General features: G+C 47.9%; 1 protein-coding gene across 9 annotated transcripts in view; it reads right to left on the bottom strand.

Annotated features, from left to right (window-relative positions):
• Window positions 1-24,030, bottom strand: part of ADGRB1 (adhesion G protein-coupled receptor B1) — a 280,607-nt gene extending 256,577 nt beyond the window's left edge. For 2 of the 9 annotated variants that reach the window (XM_038127279.1, XM_038127283.1), the window contains exon 1: window positions 23,352-24,030. The gene's annotated coding sequence lies outside the window, so the exon portion shown is untranslated. The remainder of the gene's footprint in view (window positions 1-23,351) is intronic. The other 7 variants (XM_038127282.1, XM_038127285.1, XM_038127286.1 and 4 more) reach the window with 6 other exon arrangements.
• Between the last annotated feature and the right edge of the window lie 108 nt (window positions 24,031-24,138).

Raw genomic sequence — 24,138 nt, 5'->3', positions numbered from 1 at the left:
CTGTTTTTCCAATTCCCACACTGTGGCGCAAGAGATTTGGAGCTGCTTTCAGAGACCAAAACATAAATCAGGGTAAAATGGGCCCCTCCTCTGCAGAGAAAATGAGGATATGTGGGATGTCCTCAAGAAAAAAAAGGTGGATTGAGGAGTTCCTGCTGGTTAGACAAAGTCAGTGACACAAACTCCATGGTTTCTGTATTGGGAAAGTCCTTGGTGGCTTTATTTATTTTGGCTGGAGGGTTTTCAAAGCATCCACGGGCTTAGGAGAGTTTTGGGGAGGACCTTAGGAGAGTTCTGGGGAGTAACCAAACATTTGCCAGTGCTTTACTGGGGTGTCTGTTGAGCGTAGGGGGAGCCACATCCAGCCAAACCTGGGCAAGAGACAATCAGCTTTTAATCACTGTCCTTTGGAAGGGGCTGCCCTGGGAGGTGGAGGAGTCACCATCCCTGGAGATGTTCAGGGAAAGCCTGAATGTGGCACTCAGTGCCATGGTCTGGATGTGGTGGGTTTGGGTCATGGATTAGACTCAATGATCTGAAGATATTTTTTCCCAGCCTAAATTGATCCTGTGGTTCTCCATGGAGTTACAGGCTCCCTGGCGAGGCTTATTAGTTCACTTTCGCATACCAGGTGGGCAAAACCTGGTCTATACTTCTCCTCCAGAATTACTTGGACACTTAACCCAACATTAACAGCAACTCAGCGGTATTGGGACTGCAGCTGCGGCTTTTAGCTCTTTTTGGCCACCTGTAGGTGAAAGCAGAAGTGCAAATGGACAATAATAAGTTGTCATAAATTCCCCAGTCACCTTTTCTCATCAGGCTTTCAGCCAGACACCAACACTCCTCATAAAGAAAGACAAAGATTAAATTAGAGTTGACCTGGAGTTACCCTTCCAGGCAGCTTCAGTTCATGGCAAGTCTTGCCTTGGAAAGAGTTAGTTGATCAAAATTTGGTTTTTGAGTACCCTGGCTCAGCTTTGATGCTACAAAACACCTTTTGCAATTGTGGGAGTTGAAAGTATTGGTTCAGGAGCACATTATCCTCTGATGAAAGATGAGGTAATTAATCTCCATTTGGACTCTTTTTCCTGATCACAGATGTTTTACATGTAAATCTTGTGATTTTATTTTTATGGAGAGTGGAAATCTCTATTTAGAGGAGCAGGGAAGAGATGCTTCCATACCATCAAAGTGGAGAGACCAAAATCTATAAAAGTTTTTAATATTTATTTGTTTTTAATGTTATTTATTTTTGACCCAGCAGACAAATTCTAAGTGCCACAAATGCACAGCTAAGAAGAGAAGAAACGCACAGAGGTTCAACCTTCTTGGCTGATACTCCAGAAAAAATATCAGGGCAGTTACTTAAGATGGATAGAAGGAAAATCTTTCATGGGAGTAAAGAGCCAGTGGGACTCACTCGCGCAGGTCATGGGAGTAAAAGACACAAAGTCATTCTTCACACTCCGATTGGCCATTAATGACAAATAGTAATTAGCAATGTAAGTAACCTTTCAGCAGAGCTTTTAATCCTCACAGATTCAGGCTGTTTGGGATGGCACTAAGACTGTTTAGGCTGAAAGCAGCAGGTTTTAAATCTTTGTGATTTAGGTAATAGAAAAGCCACTATAGGGAAAGAAAATCTATTTTTCCAGATAAGGAAAAGATCAAAAGTGCAGCAAACTGCAAATGTTGATGCAATTCAGCAGCTCTGCACCCTTTATTTTAATATTAAAAAAAAATCCCGTATTTTTCTTTTAGTATCCCATTTTCAGAATTGGATTCTCATGCAACCTTTAGCATGCTTTCTAAATCTTCCAATTCCTTATTATCCAAGACATTCTCCTCTTAGCACCATCTGATATTTTTTTCTTAGTAAACTCCTTCTACAGATAGAGAATCTCCAGATTTCATAAATCTGGTGGACCTGGGCTGGAGGGAGAAGGAGGAGCAGGCAACAGATTCAAAGCTGTAAGAGTAATTTACTGCCTCTTATTTTCCTTCTTCATAGAGAGCTTCTTCGGGCCTTGGGACATTGTGAAAAGAATTTATTTATTATCAACTTTTCAGCACTCTTTGTTCTGGTCACCTACTCACAAAAGGAACAGAATTAAATGTATGCATGTTGAAATAGGTGAAGAAATATGTGCACATTCCAATCTGAAATAAGACTTCAAAAATCCCAAAATCTGTATCTGGAAGTGTTATTATATAACTAACATACCTCATTTTTTAAAAAAATCTTGGAAAACTTCCTGTACTTGTTATATGTGGACTTGCTTGAACCACTTTATGAGTGAAAGGATCGTGATTCACAATCTATATTTTATCAAATATAATTTGGTATAGAATTCAAGTGAAGGGATCATTAATACATGACAGGCAAAGAGAGTTTGGCAAAAATCACTGGCTAAAAATTAGTTCTGAGATAACGTGTTCTGAATGAAAAATTGGTTCACAAAAATTTAAAAATCTTTTAGTAATGGATTTAGGGAAAGGGAGGGATGGAGGGAGGGATGGAGGGATGGAGGAAGGAAGGAAGGAAGGAAGGAAGGAAGGAAGGAAGGAAGGAAGGAAGGAAGGAAGGAAGGAAGGAAGGAAGGAAGGAAGGAAGGAAGGAAGGAAGGAAGGAAGGAAGGAAGGAAGGAAGGAAGGAAGGAAGGAAGTGATGGAAGGAAGTGGCGGAAGGAAGTGGCGGAAGGAAGTGGCGGAAGGAAGGAAGGAAGGAGATTAACTGAGGTTTAGTTTTTATTAGCAACAATTAAAATGTATTGTTAATACTATTGACTTGTGTGTGTGTGTGTTATTGTTACAACTACCCTTATCAGCTCCTTTTTCTCAATCAGTTTAGAAAACAAACACATGGAAACGATTTGAATTTTCTCTGTGAAACCAATTAACTTTCATTTCGAAATGCTTCTTGTTTCCCAGTTTCAGCAGCAGAAAAGCTCAGGGGTTAAGGAGCTGTCACAGCCTGAGTAACAATTTGCAGCCTTGGATTCCAAGTGGTTGCCTAGCAGTAAAAGACTCCTTCCACACCACTCCCAGTTGGAGGTGTTCCCTATTCCATATATATACTTAGCTATAGGACCATATTTAGGGATATATACAAGATTTATTAATAGGAGCTCCCTGTCAAAATCAGAGTATTGAGTAGAACTGGAAAAAGCCAAATCCTTGCAAAAGCAGTGGAGCATCACACAGAGGCAGTGGCTCAGCATGGCAAATCAGTGTTGGATGCAGAGCAACAGATGCAAAAATCAACTACCATTAAGCACTTTTCTCAAGGAATTTTTTGGGATTATTCCTTCAGCTCAAGAGAAACACGGGGATGGTACTAAGTCTACACAGTTCCTCATAAAACACCCTGAATATGTTTTGGTTTTTTAAGAATATATCTATAATGACAGAAAAGACCTTCACGTTTATTCAGTTTGTCCTCAGGCAAAACAAGGCCATTGACTATCATCTGAGAATTCCTGTGTTAATTAACCCGAAGTTCAGCACAACCCCCCTCAGTTATACCTGGCTTGTGTCTTTTCCCCACGAGCCTTTCAGCAGTGGTGACCAACACCACCAGAATGGCTTGGATGCCGTTTTTCCCCTTAAAAAAAAAGCAGAAGTGATGAGCTGTGCAGAAGGAAAACTTGTATTTATCCACAAGGCAGAGTCTCCTGACCCACCCCATGAGTTTGCAAAGGCATCAACCACCCCCCACCCCTTAACCCCCTCCTCATGGACAATCCATGGCTATTAATGATCTTCCCTTTCTGCTCCATGGATCACAGGCAGAAGCCATCTGGCTTTTCCTCGGACCAGCGGAACAGGCTTTCCATAAACTTCAGGCTCTTTTTCCCTATTTAGGTCAGGAGTTAATATCCCTTGTCACAAGCAAGGGGTCATGTCCTGCTGTTTAAAGTCAGCCCACTCCAAGAGGGCTGGCAGGATGAGCGGCCCCTCTCATCCAGGGAAAGCTGGGCTGAAAGGAGACCTGTGCCTGGGCACAGCAGAGCGAACAACACCACAATATGCTGCCAAATACTCACAGTGCATCTTGAGTGAGCTTTGCACAGAGGCCTTTTCTGGTCTAAAACACAAGAGATAAAGAAATAGTGCTAAATCCCCCCCCCCCCCCTTTTTTTTTTTTTTTTTTTTTTTTTTTTTTTGGCAGAAAATGCTACACTGTCCTAGTCTGTTAGGCTTGGCTTGCTGAAAACTGAGAGGTCAGAAGGAGCTGCCCTAATCTGAAATAAGTCTGGCCCCACTATGCTGTATGGGGAGATTCTCTCCCTGCAGGGTGAAGGAGTTCAAGTCCAACTTGGATAATGAGTAAAATGAGTTTCAGCATCTCAAGAACCTTAAAAATCCTCCTGCTCAGATCACATGGATTGACTTGGCCCTCTCTCCATGATTGCCAGGCCCCAGCAGCTTCGGGGAGCAGTGGTGCGGAGATGATCAGAGGAGCTGTGTTTTATTCCTTCCCGCTCCACCACACTCTCACCCCTGCCAGGAGAATGGCATCCACCCCGTGTATCTCAGGATATCAGCACCATGGACAAACCACAGCTCCCAGCTGGATTTGTCCCTCTCTCCCTTTTCACTGCTACCTGCATTGAAGACAAAAGCTGAGCCATGATCTCTGCAGCTGGCACAGCCCTGCCAGCTGGCAAATCCTTCTGGGACAGGAGTAATGCCCTGCGCTCAGGCATGGGACAGCATCTTTTCCTCTGCCCAAGCACCCACTGTGCCCTACAAGGAGGAGAGATGTCCCCACCAGCACAAGGGAGGCGGGGGGCAAGGACGAGCAGTGGCAGTCGTTTCTCTGAACATACAAACTTCACCTTGCTGCTGACCAAAAGCCCTGCCAGGGGGTTACACCAGCCTCCTCCTTTCTCTGGCCCTGCTCCCTCGTGGCCCAGCAAAGCAAACAAGGCAAAGGGCTCTGTTGTTTCAGACCCCTGAGCAAAGAGAAGGGCGACAAAGCCGCCCATCCTCCCCGCCTCGCATGTGACGAGCCACAGAGGAGCAGCGGGGCTGCCAAGCCTGGGGACTAAAGGCCAAAGAGAGAGGAGATAGAGGAGCACAAGGGGCTGCTTGTGTGGGTTTTGTTTGGGGAGTTATTTGAAATTCAGCAGCGACTGGGCTTGGAGAACAGAGTCCACTGAGAGCCTCTCTCTTCCCATTCATCCCCATCCCGGCGAAGGAGGGAGGGGGGATGCAGGCTGAGGAGCAGAGAAAACAACCAGGCTCCTCATGAGAATTCCTGCCTGGAAGAGGCAGCCTGTGCCCACGGGGAGGCATTGGAACCTCGACTTCATCGGGGCAGGACAAAGCCCTGATGCCAACAGCAGCCTGGTGTCCAAGGAATCACTGTCTCCTTACTTTTGGCAAAGCTTTGCCACCTCCTCCCTGAAGGTCGAGTCCTTTTTTTTTTGCCTCTGCCTTAATTTCCCCAGGTGTGATGAGAAAATAACACTGTCACATTTGGGTAATGAGGACATTCCTAAGCTGAAAGCTGGAAAAGAGTAAAGTGATTTCAGCAGAGCAGAAAAAAAACCCAGCAGAAGATAAAGACAGAGATTGGGTAAAAACAAATAACACGCTGTGAAAAAGACAATGTATCAATCTAGGACACAGTGAGGGGGAATATTGCCAGGTTTCCAGATATTAGGAAGACACTATCTTTTACCATGTCTAAAATATTAGATCCATTTTTGTGCTCGGCTTCAAGTAACATGAATTCACAAGTGAGACAGGGTTGCAAAGAATGATCACTAAGATGACCAGACTTGCCACGAGATACTGGTGCACTTGGCTTTGCAAAGGGAAAATGAAGAGAAAATTAAAATGCTGTAATTAAAACTCTGAAAAGGAAGCACCAGAGGAATTAAAAAAATAAAAAAAATAATTAAAAAAACCCTTTAAACAAAAGGGCAATGATGCTGTGAGAATAGGCTTGATTTGGCAAAAAAAAAAAAAAAAAAAATACCGGGTTGAGATTTTAGCCACCAGAACAATTATTGTCCAGGACAGTCAATCTTGTATGATTAAGAAGGAAATCTCCCTGCTAATGTTGAGGTGGATTTCATTAGAAAAGCCTTTGGGAAGTGGCTTTCCAGTTCTGTCATTCTGTATTTAAGGCAGAAAGGTGGAAACTTCACCCCTCTGCAGCTCCCACCTATAGAGCTGGACACAACAGGGGCTTTGCTTTGTTGTGGTTCTCCACCCCTGAGATGCCTCCTCCATTTGCTCTCAGGTGTTTGGTGACTCATCAGCAACCAAGTGAAAGTTTTCTGCTCTAACCTTACATCAAAGTCTCCCATGGCTCAAGGACTCAGGTGACAGCCTGCAGTCTGACTGATGACCTTCTGCAGGCAGCAGAGACTCCTTCCATTTCTCTGCTCATTTTTAATTTAAGGTCCTCCACCTCTAATACCTTATCCTCAAGGATACAGAGATTTTAGGAGTCCAGGGAAAATTCCAGGGAGCAGCCTCCTCCTGATAAGGTATGGAATGATGTTAAAAGCTGGGACACTTTTAAACTACTCTGTCCAAGCCCAGCAGATCTTCTCATTAAAGAATGATGTTTAAAGTTCTTTCCAACCCAAACTATTCTATGATTCTCCTCTTCCCTGTCTGAGCTTTCTCCTCCTTCTTTGAGCCACAATCTCCTGGTAAAATCTCTGGGGGATGTTGAACACCACAGAAATGGGGACAGAAAACTCTTCCCCTCCTGCCTGACTTTCCTCTCGATGTCAAGGTGAACATTCCAGGAGAGATGAAAGAAACGTCCTGAACCCTTTCCTGCCCCTTTTAACGTGGCAGAAATCTTTGCAAATGGGCAAATCTGAACCAAATGATGAAATGATCACTCTGAGCACAGTGGCCTCTGACCTTTTCCTGTTTTTATTATCCCGTAAAGTCGCTCCCTCTCAATCCCACCTTCACATTCCTCCTGCAGTCACTATTTTCCCCATCACAGGTGCCATGAGCATATTTGGAATCATAGAATCATTGAGATTAGAAAAGATCATCAAGCCTAAGTATTAACCACTTAGTTACAGCAGAGGCACAAGGTTCTTTAGGACTTTTCTCCCTGCAGGTGTGACTCAGCCTCTATCCCGTGTTTAAATCTCACTTCCAAATCCAAAGCTGGTGCATTTACATTGTCTAATTTTGGGCAAATTTAAGTAAAAAAAACAGGTTTTCAATCTTCACATGCTCAATGAACCTAAATTACATGACTTTTTCAGCCAGGATGCTGATAAATGTGGCTCCAGTGCCAGAGAGACCTTCATTCCCTGTGAACTGCTGCTTTCAGTTTCTGAGATGCTGCTGTTCCAGCGACAAAGCTCCTTGGAGACCAAAAGAAAAGATGCAGAGGCAAATCCTTCACTCCCCTTGGAGACTGTATTCAGTCCTTATTACTGTTTGGTAATCTCCTGCTCCTTTCTGACATATCTCTGCCCTCAGATTCTCATTCCACCACTCTCATAGTACCTGGCATTCAGGTCAAAATTTCTCGAGTTCTGCGGTTATGAAAGACAGATGATATTAAAAACCAAGTACAGGTAATACTTAAAATAAAACCTGGGTGTGATTTTTGAGTCACTAGAGAGCCTAATCATGGTCCATAGTCAAGACTTAAAAAAAAAAAAAATCCAAACCAAAACTAAGCAACCCAACATCTGACAAGCTCAAGTTTTATAATTTCCAGGTATTTTTTTTTCTTTTGGCATTGTTTCATTACTCAGTGAGCAAAGATGAGCTCACAGATCTTTCTATTCAGACCCATGAAATACTCAGAGAAGATTGTTCTATTGCCAGTTAAAGCCAACCTGGCTTTCAGGAAAGAGCCTCAGGAGGAGCAGCAGTCTGAACCTGCTCAAGGAATGAGGGGTCTCTCTTCACCCCTGGTGTCTCAACCAAGTGGTGCTTGTCCCTCACCATTAGCAGGTATTTTGGTCCAAGTGTCCCTTGCCACCTTGTTCACGTTTCTGAGTGTCCTCTGTTACCTTATTCGCATTGCAACAAAGGAAAGAAATTAAAAAATATATAATTGAACAAAAAACAACATCTAAAAAAGCCCCACAATTTAAAAAAATCCACTCATTAATATAAATGGAAGCTGAAAATATGAATATTTCACTGAAGTCCTGAAGCAAATGACATCTTCTCTGGAGAACACTGTTGTGGACACAGGCACATGTGTTTTATTTATAGCTCGAGTTTTACTGCAGTCTCTCAATCAAGCATGGCCAGGGCTGTGTGTAGGCAAATGTGGCTCATTTCTCCCCAGCTCAGCTTTAAAGGGCAGTTAACAGCTTGTATGGGGGGTTTGGTAAGGATTTTATGAGCACAACTTAATCACAGGGATAGAAAAATGTTGCCACAGGAAAGCAGCTGCAAGAGAGGGAGGCAGATCCCCGCCTTTCTGCCCTCCCACAGAGTGGACTGTGATCTAGGGATGCTCCCATTCCTGTCAGAGCCCTGACTCGAGGCTCAAATCTCCCTCTAAGTGCTCCATTCATCACCTCTTGGAAGCCTCTAAATCAAGGGAAGGCACCTCTCTGTAGCTTTACCCAACTCCTGCCACAAGTCACAGCATCCACGGAGCTGTTGTGGGATGGACACAGCAGCCCTGGCCAAAGGAGTGCATAACAATTCCCAACAATCACAACAATTCCTGCTGCTGCCTTTCCTTCTCTGCCCCTCTCTGATGTCCTCTGTTCTGCAAAGACACCACTGAACTTATTTGAGGTGTGATACAGGTGACAAGGTGCCAAAGTGTGGGTACAGAATACAAGTGCTGCAAGTAAAGATCGGGTGGTAAATTTAATCTAATTCCTCTTGGTGTCACCCCATTCCCTCTCTTCCCTCCTTAAAACTCCCTTAAAACTGTCTGAACACTTTTATGGAATAAAAAAAAAAGTAATGATTCTTCACTATGACCTCCTCTGAACATTATGCCCCTTGCCTAAAATTTGCTGTTGAATTTAAGGGATGTGCCTAGATCACATGGCCATGGCAGGACCAGCACCAAGACACCAACACCAGGTCACCTACTAACCCCTTGCACCTCACCCTGACTCTGAGCTGCATTTTCCCCTGCAGACTGCAGCTCTGTCCTCCTGTCCTGCATTGTGGCAGGCTGGCAGAGATGGTGTTCCTTCCCAAACACCCAGGAATAGATCTGGGCCAGTTCCATTCCCTATAAACTTGCACTTTGCAGTCTCAGATGTCATCCCTGACGTTTAGATCCACCTCGGTCTATCTGCTGGCTTAAAGCAGAGGGGAGGGCAATCAGAATCTGCCTGACACAGCAAATCTAGGGAGGAGAAAAGGGGGAATCAATTTTTATAATACATGTTTGGCACTACATAATAGATATAACTCTAAAGGCAAGCCATAAAGTTGGAGAGGATTATAAATTAAATCCTTTCTGTCCCTTTTAAGTAAAAAAGTGACCTTACCATAGAATTAAATGTGGTTTTTACCCAGTGATCTATGGAGCTGTAAAAGTGCATTGTGGCAGGGGGATGTTACAGCACAGAGAGGAGCCCCCAGACAGGCATCTCTACCCAGCTCAGCCCACGAGCTGCTGCTTGACTCAAAATGAGAACAGGGCAACAAGAGCTTAGGATTTCACCCCTCTCCCTGCCAGAAGGTGACTCATGTCCCTGCTGGGAACAGTCCCTGGCCATGTTTTACTCTGAAGTGGGACCAGTCTTGGGGATGAGAGAATGCTGCCTGAGAAGATGTTATAAAACATTTCTAAAAATTAAACAGTCTGCACAAAAGCAGGCCAGTTTTTGGATCTGTGTCCTATCCCTGTTTAGTTTACCAAGCCCTAAATATGGTATAAGAGGGGGAGAGGATTAGAAAGTGTTCTGGGGTTCATCTAAATGCCCCAGTGGTGTTGAAAAAGGGGATGGAAAGTCCTTGATTGCTCATGCAGTGACTCCATCCCCCTGCTCCAATAATCATACAGGAGAATCTGAAATACAAAAGACATGACATTGTAATCCAGCCCAGAGGACACAATTTAGGATGTTCCTGAATGCTTTTGAATGGCCAGAAATTATCAGGTTTTGTCTCACAAGCAAATATGGTTTCGAAGCCACTGCTGGGTTACAGGTTGGTATTTGTGGATAAAAGCTCTCTGAGCCTGTGGGAGACTCGGTGCCCCCTGAACATAACACAGGACTGAAGGCTGTTCCACTTCCAATCAGTACAGCAGTGAGGAAAATCACTTCCCCCATGAAACAGATGCTCGGGGAAGTCAGTGGTGTGTTACCTCATTACTGCTGAGAAGTGGTGCAAAGGAGGAGCCAAGAGCCTGCCCAGACACTGAAAGTCACTGAAACTTGGACAAAAAAAAATTGCTGCCAAGCCTGGCTGTCTCTTCCTGTGTGCACTGGACTGGTGTCGCCCTGCAAGCCATGAGCATTAATCAGAGGTTTAGATTAAGTTTAGTTTGGATATTAGGATTTTTTGTTTTTCATGGTAAAGCTTGTAAAATATTGAAATGGACTGCACTGGCAGGTGGTGGGGTCATCATCCCTGGGAGTGCTCAGAAATGTGTGGAGATGGATGATGGTGAATATGGTGATGGTGGTGCTGGGCTGATATTTGGACTTGATGATCTTGAAGGTCCTTTTGACTTTTAACAATTCTGTGATTCTATGAAACAGCAAGATCGGATTCAGGAAAGCAGCTCAGATGGTCAGGGTTGTGCTGGAGACTCATCTGAGCTGCCACACGCCACTGTGCTGGACTGTGAATGCTTCTCATTTTAGCCTTTCTTTTTCTCCTGGTCACTCATTATTTATTAGCATTATTTCACTAATGGCAGAAATGGCAGAAATGGCATTTTTGCCTGCAATTGGACTGTTGGGCTGCTCAGGGACAGAACCCACTCTCAGGAATCATCTGATGAACTGTCCCAGGAGCTGGACTTGATGATCTTTGTGGGTCTCTTTCAATTCAGGATATTCCATGATTCTGTGTGGAATCCATCCCCACCATGGATTTTCTACCCAGGAAATACCAAGCACTACCCAGGGGATGGCATGGGGCAGGGATTATTGCTGATAAACCTTAGGATCAGGAATAAATCACAGATGGGGAGACAAAGAGAGTTTTGTTCTGTGGGAGCAAGTTGCATCAGGTCACCGAGTCAAAGAACAAGCCCTGGCATGTGTTGTTAATTAACATTTGATGTGATATTTCATTGATTGAAGATCTGCAAGGGTTCGTACTTCTGCACACACGAGAGATGCTGGAAGAGCAAAGTACTTGCAAGGATTAACCAGAAGGGAAAGAAACTCTGACAAACTCTGAAACCCACCTCCACTCCTGAATTCAGAAGGAAAGATGTCTCAAAAAATCTGATTTTACAGAGCACAGCCATGCTCCACATCAGTCAGAGCTTCTACCAGCCACCATGGTGCCAACAACAGCATTGTATTTACTCAGGTCTCCTTGCCATCCTCTCACCTTGAATATTTACCAGCGTTAGACATTTTTTTCTTAAAGGGGAAGAACAGTTACTACAGCTAATAGTTCACTACAGATTTATGAGATAAAAGGAAACAGCCATTAATCAGCAGATGGTGCCCTCCACCTCCCAAATCTGCCTATCACACTGATGCAAAAATGCCAGGTATTGTGCTGTTGCACATTTCAAAGCTATTTATGGTCAATATTCGGCAAAATCCAAATACTGCAGACATCCAGGGCCTGCTGTGGATCAAGTCAAGAACATCTGGAGGACAAGACTCACCGGCAGGAGTCCTTATGCCCAAATAAGTAAAAAAATAAATTTTCCTGAGGGAAAGAGTGCAAAAAACCAGTTCAGAGCTAGCAACAGCTTTCCAGGAAATTCACAGAGGAAAAGGGCTGAGTTGAAGATGAAGCACAATCCCAAGACCTCCAGATGTTGATCTCAGCTCTGCCAGAGGTTCACTTTCCACCTAATTCAAGCCACAGAACAAGCAGCTGCCTCTGTGCTCAGGAGTTCTGCATTGGCCATTCTCATATTCAGTGTTGTGCAACACACAGTGATCAAGTGATGTAAATCCAAAAAGGCTCATCAGGAAAAGTGCAGAGGCACAAGATAGTGTTGGTCAATAATTTGGGAAGAAATAAAGCATAATAACTTTAAATGATTCAGTCCTTTGATGAGCCAAGGAACAGCCAATCAACTCACCACGAAAACTGAGAAAATCAGGGTTCAAGAAGAGCTCCAGCTGCCAGTGCTTGATGAGGGTGACTGGACAGAATAATTACACCACTGAAGTCACCTTCTAGACTGAGAGCCAATCTGCAGGGCTTAAACCCTCTTTGAAATGCTCCTTCTCTGACTGTCTGAGGAGCTGCAGCCACCAGAGCAGCACCTCCAGAGCAGGACGGGCCCCTGCGTGGAAGGGTTGGCTGGGCAGCACCATTAATCCCCCACCCCAGTTGTGCTGGGGTGATTGATTTCCTTCCCCCCAGCTCCAAATACCTTCCATAGGGAGATTACACTGCCTGCTCTGTAATCAACAGCAACTTCAAAAGGGCTCAGCGCTAAAGGAAAGCCCCTGAGGGATGGCATGAAGTGGGAAACAAACACAGCATTTGGGTTGTAATTTGAGGTGGGAAGCTGGGGTTTTAATAACCACCTCTCCGCGGCCTGCTGGGCACCTTGAGGCTCATAAATTGCATTTATGAGAACAGGAGGTTGCAGGGAGGGCTTTGAGTCCACATGAAAGGCGCCGTGCCTGGCGTGGCGCTTCCGCGGCACTCGTGGCCGCTGTGTTGAGCGCCGGCTTCCCTGGCAGTGCTGTCAGAGCAGAGCACTGCTGACCCAGCTCCAGGATTGGGAAGAGCCGTGTCCTATTTACATCCAACCACTCTTCTGGGCAAGGGAAGGGAGTTGAGAAAAATCAGTGCTTTTCTTGTCCCACATTCCCCTCGCCAGGCAAAATGGAAATAATTGTGGTGAGATCTTCTACAAACACGTCTAAGGCCTACTCAAGGCAGGGAGGAGGAAGGTGCTTCAGTTCTCTCAGCCTTTTAAAATGAGCTCCAATCCAACAAAGACGCAAAGAGCTGTTAGGGATCGCTGTTGGCTTTACCAACCATCTTCCCCATCCCCAGCAGTTTGTCCCATATTGTGCCTGATGCTGTTGGCAGCCAGGTGATATTCTCAGGGGTGTTCCAGAATGGTCTTAGATGTCCTTTTGGGAAGATCGTTGCTCCTAACACAAGTCAAAAGCCAAACCAGGCAAGGGAGGGACCCACCAGCCATCAGCACCACAGAACAAGGAAGGAGATGTTGCAGCATTTGGTGGAGTATCTCTCCTTTCCACATCCTGGAAAACTCAGCTGCAGAACAAGCCAAGGCTTTTCCCAGGACAGAAGAAGATATTCACAAAAATATGAATATTTTGTGATATGGGAGTAAAAGAATGTAAGCATCACATTTTAGGGCAGGGTGAGTGCACATTTGTGAGCAAAGATGCTGCGGCATTGCCTCTGGTCACAGCCCAGCCAAAAAATCTGTGTAAGACTCCAGAGAGATGCAGGGGTATGGAATTGCCAAGAAGGGCCTTGTCTAGAAAGCTGAGATCAAGTCAACAGGACATCAAACCAGGCCTTTGTCCCAACACAGGGAAGGACAGTTTCTACATCTTGAGAGGTTGTAAGCCTGTCTCGGACCATTAAAAAACACTTTTCTTTCACTCAAAACACATCAGGACCTTGGATTTCAGCCCCCAGACCTCAATCCGCATCAGATTTCCTCCCTTTTGAGGAGGACAACACAAAGGGTGCTGCCACACAGCCCCACACTGGAGTTTATTCTGCAAAACAGACTTCAGTTCTTTCCCCAGTACACCTTTAAATACCCTGCAGGCCTCCTGCTCACCAGGAGGCAGCTCCTGGGGACCTCTGTGTCCAGTGAGGATATCAAAATCTGCAGTAGTTGTGTCCCATCTTCACATATTCACATAAAAGAATCACAGATGCTTGAAGGTGGAAGGGGCCTCTGGAATTCCCTTCCTGCAAGCTGCTTCACCATCTTCCTTGATCTTGGTAGAGGATATCCAGACTGAGGATTCCCCATCTGGAGAATGTCACTTCCAGTGGCATTTCCGTGCCTGCAGGCACTTCCCACATTTTCTACTCCCTGAGGGATGCCTTGGGTGCATCTACAATCATGTCAGCTCTCACAGCAAAAGGATACCCTCCTGGTATTTCCACTCATCCCACTTAACTGGATCCCCCAGCCAACTGGCATTTTTCTGGGATCTCTCCCAGCTTCCCCCCTGCCCTCCCAGCTCTGCTGCTCTTCTGCCTGTCACCATCTCTCCTGCTGGTTGTAGCATCATCTCCATCTGGAGACTCTGAAAGTCCTGACAGCATTGCTATCCCTGGTAACATATCTGAAAACCCCGAGCTGGCAGGAGCCAGCGAATGACACAGGACAGGAAATATTTAACATTGTTCATGTCATTTTTTAAAGCATTCAGAATTTGCAGTGAACATTAATTCACTGCCTGGTTATTCCTTCACTTGCCCTCATGGCTGACCTGGAGGTGCTAAAATGAGTGATTGGAAGGGCAATGCTGTATCCAATGATAGGTTCTGATGGAAAAGCTTGGGGCTGTGTCAGGACAGGTTTATATTGGTACAGGGAAAAGGTTTTTCATCCAGAGGGTGGTCAGGAACCAGAACAGGTTCCTCAGAGAAGTGGTCACAGCATGCCAGAGCTCCAGTTTGGGCAACACTCTCAGGAACATGGTGCTGTTCTTGGTGCTGTTCTGTGCAGGTCTAGGAGCTGGACTCAATGGTCTTTGTAGTTTCCTTCCAAGGCAGGGCATTCTGTGATTCTACTGAGATGTGGGCAGCTCAGAGACCTTCAGGCCTCCTCAGCATTTGTATTCCCACAGGTGGACATAATTCACCTGCTCCTTATCACAGTTTGACCCTCCTTTGGGCTGCACTCACCAGAGCAGACCAAGCACAGGAATGTCTTTAGTCACAGGCTCTACTTAAACCAAAACCCACCCCTGGAGCCATCAGAGTTTCCCTAGAAAGATGCTGTGCCTTGGGGAACACTTGCAAGGCAGTGTCTGACCGCTGAGGAACCACAGCACTGCCAAAGCTCCATCCCCAGTACAAGTGCCAAGACAGCTCAGCCCTGCTCAGGGGGGAGGTTCATTGATATTTAAACATTTAACATCACCCACGACCTGGGAGGCAGCAGCTGTTCAGGCTGCTAGGTTACAGAGATTTTTCCTCTCCTCCCATCCCTGATTTCTGCCATAAAAATCAGAGGCTCTGCTGTAATTTCACCTTCACAGACAGATATTCCTGCAGCACATATGAGAGCCAAATTCCCTCACCATCAGCTGCACATGGTGAGATTGCACTAAGCTCCAAAAAGCAAGGTGCTCACCCTTGCCCCTTTCCTTGTATGCAGGAAGGTGTGGAGCATTTTGTTAGCAATTAACCCTTGTTTCAGCCCAATAGAGCTGATCAGATTGTGGAACAACATCTGAGAAGTGGAGATTAGCAGACCAAGCTCTTTAGTACTTAAGGCACCAATGCAGCTACTCAAAATCAGATTTTCCTTTCTTCCCTAGCAGTTGATTAAAGCCTTTTCAAGCAATTCTTTCCAACCTGCAGATGTTTAAGTCAGGTGATGGAGAATTTTTTTTTTTTTTTCCGTCTGGGAAATGGCAGCAGCATGGACCTCAAGTATCTCAGGACAAAAATCAGGCCCAGAAAACAGGGCTAAGTGTGTGTCTCTCTGTACACAGAGCTTTGGTAGGCCTGACCACAGTGCGAACACGCAAAGGCTTCGGTAGCATGGTTCCAGAAGGGAGAAAACACTCTTAGAGCAGGAGCTGAATCCAGAAATAGCCTGTGAGAGGATCAATTTCTGCTGCATACTGATTTATTCAGACCTTTCATGGTGGCAAAGCCCTCTATAACAAAATATCTGATTACAGGACTATGACCATAAATTCCACACGCCCTCGAGCAATGGCCAATGAATAACTGACTTGTTAAGGGAACGGCCCTGCACAATGAATAAATCTACCAACAGGGCTTTCGATACAAAAGACCCCACTGGGACAGATTTCCTTGTGAAGGTGTATCGACTTTCATTTGCAGGAACCAGCAGATATTTGTCTGGATGGAGGAGATCTCCATTGTTACATTGCTGCTCAACAACATCCAGCATAAAGCCTGACTCCCGGGCTTGATTGATTGGAGTATCCAAGTGGGCTGGACTATACAAAGGAGCATTTTGAAGTGTTCCACGAGATTCTCCTGGAAAAGGAGGTGTTTAATCCAGAGGAAATCCAGAGGAAATCCCAGGCAGGTGTGGGAGAATTGCCTGCTTCAGTCGTAGAAGAACTTTAAGAAATTAAGGACTGAGAAAGGACAAGAAAAGATGGCTCTGGAGGAATGTTTAAGGGTGGACATGTGCTCACAGTCAAGGCACAAGAGGAATAAATCATCCCTGGTGCTCAGCTGGTGCCCTTCACCTCAGAATCCCAGAGGAAATGTGGTTTGACCACATCCAGCTGGACACAGAGCTGGCACAGAGCCACATGGGGAAGGAGGAAGCCAGGCTTCCCCATTTCACAAATGAGAACACCAACCTGCAGAAAGACCAAAGCCTTAATTAAGTGTGACCTGACCCCTGCCCTGAGCCACGTGGTTTGGCAGGGGCTGAGATCAGCCCCGTGAGGGTGTCCTTGGCCCACAGGGAGAATTGCACTACAGCAGCTTTTAAAATCAGCCACAGGGGTTTGGTGTTGGGTAACCCAAACTTCAGCAGTTTTTGGAGAGCTGTTGGCTTGCAGGGTCATCCCCAGGGCGACAGGAGCACAGATGGGACAGAGACAAAGCATTTCATCTCCAAATCTATTCTAGCAGGATATCATGATGACCCCTATCCCAAAAACATTTAGACAGAGAGCCGTGCTAATTCTCAATGAATATGGAGTAGGGCACGTCTGCCAGGAATGGGATATTCCTAATAGCTGACAGAGGGGAGGAAGAAAAGAGCCATTTTGCAAACAGCAAGGACTTTGTTATAGGCCAGCTGAGCTCAAAAAACTGAGGGAACATCTCCATCTAGCAAAGCCAGCCTGGAAACAGGCAGCTGAGAAGGTGAGCCTGCAGGTGGGAGTGCTGAAATCACGGCAGAAGGTGTCACAAGACCTGCCTCTGACCAAAACTCAATGTTCAGAAGAAGAGCTGGCAACAATAAATACCGGTACCTGCACGTGGCATGCACAAAATGGTGCCCCCAAACACATGCAGGATTCTTCTGTCCTGCTCCCAGGCCACATCAAGCCAGCAAACAGCAGCTCTACCTGGAAACCACCAACCTAAAACTACAACAGTACTTGAAACACTGGAAGGAGGATTTTATATATTTTATATATCTTGTTTCATACACTCACTTCAGCCAACATACAGTGCACCACATGAGGTGACACCCATCTGTTCCAATTTTTACCCCTCCCCAAAAATTTTTATATTTCCTTACTAGGTCTCTGTCCGCTCTTCCTCCAGAGGCCGTTTGCTTTCCCTGATCCTCCCTGTCCCAGGGATAAGGCATGACACCAAGCCCGGCGGAGTTTGCCACTTAACAGCTAGTTTGTCATCAGCTGGTCACTCCTTAATCAGTCTTTTGTGGAGGGATATTTCAGAAGTAAATGCAGAGGGAGTAGGAGAAGGAAAGTAAGAAACCATCTCCGGTTTAATTTTGATAACATTGGCAAGGAGTGATTCGCTCCAACAAATTAAAATCAGCAAATCTCTCATTTTCTCTGACAGAGGTAACCAATTAAAATTTTCATAAAGGGGGCAGTGATGTGTGTCTGCCAGACAGAGTCACCAATCTAGCAGACCTCTGATTTAAAATATTATCTTTCCTTTTTTCTCTTTTTTTTTTTTGGTCCTCTTCCTCAGAGCTTCCTGGAGCAACATGACAGATTATCTGAACATAATCAGACTAATACAAAACCCTCGCTCCAAGAGGCACCACGAGGAAATTCTGAACTCGAGATGTGACGACAAATGGATGTTCTGAAGGGACTTCATTTACTGCTCATTTTCCTTTTCTTTATTATTTTTTTATTGTTGTGCTTTGTAGCCTCAGCATGCTGCAAACCACATTAGAGAGCCAAATATCACACGGAGTGCATGGAAGGGAAAGGGAATTACACTCCCCCTGTGGGCTGCCCTTCCAGATTGCTCTCCAAGAGAGAAGTTTGGCTTCCAGTCGATGGTTTCTCAGGTCTGAATAAAATGCCCCCAGTAATGGGCCAGGGATGGAGTGGAAGAATTGCCTTTTTGGCAGAAGGAGCATTAAGGAAGGGTACAGGGCAGGTGGCACCTCTGACACAGGATGCTGGAGACTGGGGTGACATCCATGGTGGTCCTGACTTGGGACATGAGGGCTGCCACAGCTCCCTGCCGTGGTGGTTTGGGACTTAGAGGGCTGGCCTCCTGTGACTTTGGCATCTGATGGAGCCACTCATAAATCATAAAATCACAGAATGGTTTGGATTGAAGACACCTTAAAGATCATCTCATTCCACCCCCTGTCAAGGGCAGGGACAGCTTCCACTGTCCCAGGCTGCTCCAAGCCCTGTCCAACCTGGCCTTGAACATTTCCAGGAATAGGGGAGCCACAGCTTCTCTGGCTGTGCCAGGGCCTCAACTCCTTCACAATAAAGAATTTCTTCCTAATATTTAATCTAAAGGAAAGCAGTGCATTTCAAGTCAAAAGGAGCCCCTGCCTCTCCAGCACGGATGAGACATTCAAATACTGTTTACCCTGGCAGAGATATGGTTCAAGGCAGCTGAGATGCCAAGAAGGAGGTCCCCACCTTGGGAACTGTGCACCAGTCCTTTTCTTCCTGTGCTTCAGAGCCCCAAATCCCCACCTAAATTTATGGATGGACATCAACCCCCATCAGCATTTAACTCTTAGTCAAGTTTTCCCCAAACCCAGGCATCAGCCTCCTGCCCCTTTTTTATCCCAGCAAACTCCAGGCAAGCAGAGAGCCCAAGGACTTTGTGAAAGGAGCCATGAGAAGAACTTGGGAGCATCCTGTGAATGGCGAAGACTGGGATGTGATGGGGACCCCTGGGCTTTGTCTGCAGCCACATTTTAGCCATTCCAATCCGTGCTGTGACACTGAGCAGGACCCTCCTGCAAACCTCCAGGCAAGGTGCCAGCTCCCTTCCCTTTGAAGGCTCGCCCGGGGATGTGAATTTTCTCCAAGGGGAGGAGGCGAGCTGGTTCCAGAGACAGCCTGTCATCCATCTTGAGGAAAACACTCCTCTCTCTTTGCACCTCTCTTAGAAAGGTGGAGACCAGCATTCCACAAGCCTGGGATCAGGCCCGGAGAAAAGCTTTGAGTCATTTGTTTACCAGCACAGGTTTTCCTGGAGCTAATTAATGAGCCAAGCTGATGCCCTGCAACAGGTATCGATGACAGAGGATTTCCTGCCTGCTACACTTGAGCAACGGGAGGGAGTGAAGCTGGATCTGTGAGCACAATGCTTCCCCTTCTCCCTCTCCCCCCAGAAAAACTGGGAAAGAAAAGCCACCTGCAGCCACGCAGGCATTGCGGGAAGCCCTTCTGCCATCTCCCCCTCGAGCATGGGGCACCATCCCTGCTGGACACCACGGGAGGATTCCCGGGAGAAAAGTGCTGGGGCGTCCCTTTCTCCCACTTGCAGGGAGTGAGGGATGGTGTGGAGACCTCCAGCAAGCCCTTGGAGTTGGCGGCTGCCTCCGAGCCCCCCCAATTCTGGGCATGGGAGTAGCAGATCTGCACGCAGCAGCGCTTCCACTCCCGTGGAGAGCCGGTGGAAGCCTCTGCTTTCTCAAGGATACCGAAATTCGGGAGAAGAGGGGAGGAGGGGGTATAAAACGTGCGGGAGAGCATGGTAAAAAAAAAAAAAAAAAAAGAAGAAGAAAAAAACATGGGGAAGGGGCAGCAAAAACTCAACGGGAAGGCGATGCTGGAGAGTGGGAAATAAACCCCATGGGTTTCGCGTTTCGGGTGCGGGCAAGAGCCAGCGCTTCTTGAGAGCCCCAGTTATGCGGGTGGGTTGGGTTTTTTTGTTGGTTTTTTTTGTTTGTTTTTTTTGGGTTTTTTTTTGGCGGGGGGGTGATAGCGGAGAGCAGCGCTCCGCGGGCTGTGCCGAGCATCCGAACGCTCCGGGGGTGGCGAGCGGCGATAGCCGGGCGGCGAGCGCCACCTCCCCGCCGCTCGCCGCAAGCCCCGGCCGCCCCCGGCAGCCCCCCCCCGCTGCCGCCTTGGGGATGGGGGAGGCTGAGGGGGAACCCTGACATTAGGTGGAGATGCCCGACACCTTTTCCCAACCTCTTCCGCCGCGGGGTTGCGGCGGGGACGGTCCCGATGCTGTGAGAAGGATGGAGTGGGGATGTGTGCCTTGAGGGGTTCCGCTAAGTTTGGAGTGGTTGTAAGAGGGGCTTGTGCGGTGCTTAAGGCAGGGAAGGGTTGTGTGGGTGTCCCAGAGCCCCTCTGGATGCCTGCGGGGCACAGGGTGATGCAGGTCTCGCCGGGGTGGCAGAGGACGGGATGTGGGGTGCTCCCCCAGCCGTGGTGGTTGCCTTTGGCTGCTCCTTGGGGTGTGATGGGGTTGTCCCCTCGACTCCCACACGCACACACAGGCAGTTCCCATCCCGGGTATGGGGTCTGGCACACAGTCCCTGCCTCGTTTTCCCTCAGGTAAGGAGAAGGGGCTACAGTCATTAATAGAAATCCCCTCAGCTTTGCAGCCAGTCCTTCCCTGAGCCTGAACACCTCCACTGGTCAATTCCTGGGTCTCCGAGCCGCTCTCCCTGCACCCAGGGCTCTGCAACACCATCCCGAGTGCCATGAAAAGGGCCGGGAGCCCTGCTCCTGCCCTTGCTGTGCCTTGTGCCAGTTCCTTTCTGGTCTTGCCTTTCGCCCTCCACAGCAGGAGCGATGCTGCACCCTGACCCCTCTGTAACACCTAGAGCAGGGTATGGAGGTCCCCTGGCTTTTCCAAACCCCAGCACCCCTGTGCCCCTCTGAGACCCATCAGGCAGGATGTCCTGTCTGCTCAGCCCTCTCCTTTGTCCCCTGCCTGGCTCAGCCCCGTGGCCACCCCGTCCCCTGGCAGTGCGGCTTGGCTGAGCTGGTGCAATTCCTCAGCACCCTCCAAGGGTAAAAACCTCCCCGGCTCTGCCCTGCCACCTCCTTCCTCTTCCTCAGCGAGGTCTGGGGCACAAGAAGGACTGTGGGACCCAGGTTAATGAGTCATTAATTAATTAGGGACCCACTTAATATGCATGGGGAGTTGTTTGTTTCCTTTAGCAGCCCGGACTTTGGATGAGATCCCAGCCCTGCGAAGCCTCCAGCCTCGTCTCCCAGCTGATAATAGATAATACAGATATTTCAGCACCAGCCAAAGCAGAGTCATCATCATTAATACAGAGCCCTCCCTGCTACGCCGCGGAGGTCACCAGGCAACTCCTCGGAGTGTCGGGGGCTCAGCCCTCCTGGCTTTCCTCAGGCTCTGCCTGGCCAGGTGAGAGGAAACCCAGAGGTGATCAACAGGTAGCGGGGCTGGGGAGGTGCACCCTGCACCCCGAGCAGCCCTGGCTCCCTCCCAGGGAGGCTTTCGAGGCGCTGCGATTTTCGCTCTGCCGCGCACGCAGGTTTGGGCATCTGTCAAAGTAGCTCCGCTCTTCCTCAGCCCCCTTCCTCCCCTCCTCCTCTTCCTCCTCCCTCAGCCATCAGCTGTCAGCTGGCCCTGACAACTCGGCAGACCCAGGGCTGGAGCTAGGTTGAGCTTGAGCCTCGGAAAGCTCCGGCTCCGAAGGGATTGGGCGGTCAAGGATGGCAGGGGGGTGTCTTTGTGCCCTCCATCCCCTTGCCCTTGCCTTGATGCTCCCCTCCCTCCCCGCTCCTCTCCGTGCCGCTGATTCACAGGGGTGGTGGTTTGCTTGGCCAGGGCAGGATCAGGGACACGAGTGTGAGTCACAGCCGAAGGTACCTGGCAGAGTTCATCTGCAACCCGTGCCTTCGATTCGGGAACCGGTGCCTACTCTCAGCCAGGACTGAGAAGTCCCTTTGAAACCTCTACCTGATCCCCCTCGATCCCTCTTTCCCCCCTTTTCCTCGCAGCCTTGGCAGAGCCATGGCTGAAATACCTCTCTGTGAAAGTCTGAAGATGCATCAACAGCCACCCTCCATCAGCGAATGTCAGGCCGTGAAAGGCAAGGGGGCGGTGGGGGAAGAGGGAGAGACAAATTTTGCGGTTCATTCCCACACAGGGTGATTCAGAACAAGATGCTTTGTAATTACGCATCCCTGATGGAGACTCCTTCTCTCTCCACTCGCCCCCCCCGCTCCCAAAGAAAGGCTAAGCCGTGCCTGGGTGCCAGCATCCCCCAGGAGCACAGCGCCGGGAGCAGCGTGTGTGTGTCTGAGCCACACTCGGAGCTCTGCGGAGGCTAAAGGTTAATTTTCTCCCCCAGTGTGAAGCGAAGTGCTGAGAAATGGCATTTGGGGGGGGGGGGGGGGGGGGGGCACATGTGGAGCTCATCGCCTCCCCAGCCGGAGCCTCCAGCCCTGGGTAGGTGCCACACAAGCGGCGAAGCAAGAAGGGACCCCCCCCCACACACACACCCCGAGAGCTCTCCGAGGAAAAGGGGAAAGGCAGGAAGCTGCGATGAGGGCAGATTCATGGCCGGGGCAGGCAGCTGCCTGTCCTTGCGGGACTTTGTTTGCCAACATTGCGGGCTGAGGAATCCCGGACCCCAGGGCTGCCCGCGGAGGCACCGCGGCTTCGCAGCACTTTGCAGTCCAGCCCCGGCTGGCTCTGCAGCTCCCCTGTCGCGATCCCCCGCTCCTCTTCCTTCGCCTGGCTGCCTTCTCCCTCCCCAAACAACCCAGTCCCCAGCTCCCTTCCCCGGGACACGTCTGCATTTCCCCCTCCGCATCCTGCAGACATTCAATATTTTCCACCGGTGCTTGATGTTTGCCCACAGGACCTGCATGCACAAAAGTTAAAACTTCCCGTGTCAGGGAATGATTACGCTCTATCAGTCCAAATTGCGGAGTGAAAGGGACGAAAACATCCTCCGGGTGCTGTTTCCAGGGGCAAAAGGAGAGGAGTGGGTGCCCACCGCTGCCCCCATCGCCGTCTCCCCTGGGGATGGAGACAGACCCCCCTGCGCTCCAGGCAAAGCGCAGCCGGAGAAGTCGCGTTCCCCCTCTCCCTCCCCTCCGTGGAAGAAGGAAGGGTGGCCGGGAGCCCCTTACCTTGCCGAGCTCCCCAGGTTTTATATCCTCATCCTTCCCTTCGTCAAATTCCAAATGGAAACCAGCAACATATCCAGGGGTAACCAGCCCAACATTGGGCAGCGCGTGAAGTCCAAAACGATGGCAGAGCTCTCTCCCTCCCTCTGCTTCCTCCACTCTTGCCTCTACATATATATATACATACACATTTTATATATATATATATATGTATATATTAAATGGAAAAGGGGGAAAATCCTAAAAGAAATAGGGGTGGGGAGGGAGAGGAAGGGAGAACCTTTGGTGTCTCTGCAGACAGGCAGGTAGAAGAGAAAAGCTGAAAATAATTAAGCCGGTTTTTTGAGGAATCCTTAGGAGAGGGGAAAAACGCAGTTAAAAGCCAGTAAATCATTAGATCCAAGCAGACAATCAAGTCTTCTCCTTTGGAAAAAAAAATATACAGCAGGGTTCAGAGTAGCTTTCCCAGCAGCGAGGAGCAAGAATGGTCTTCTTCAGGAAGATATGTTTGTTTAAAATCCACTCGTCTGCTTTTCCTTCTTTCTCTCTCTTCTCCCCCCACACTTTTTTTTTTTTTTTAATTTATTTATTTATTTATTTTAATTCTGCTTCTGAATCTCTCTCTCTGAAACTAGATCCAGTCTTTGTAGCCAGGGGCTGCATTAAGGATTACATCAGGCTTTTATAAGCTTTCCAGATCACACATTAGAGTGAGAGAGAGAGAGAGAGAGAGGGAGGGAGGGAGGGATAGGAGGGAGGGATGAAATGCACACACACATACACACGCACA

The sequence above is a fragment of the Motacilla alba genome, chromosome 2 (assembly GCF_015832195.1).
Source record: "Motacilla alba alba isolate MOTALB_02 chromosome 2, Motacilla_alba_V1.0_pri, whole genome shotgun sequence".
NCBI classification, from domain to species: domain Eukaryota; kingdom Metazoa; phylum Chordata; class Aves; order Passeriformes; family Motacillidae; genus Motacilla; species Motacilla alba.
The sequence above is the reverse complement of the archived record's forward strand: the minus strand, read 5'-3'. Positions and strand labels throughout refer to the sequence as shown.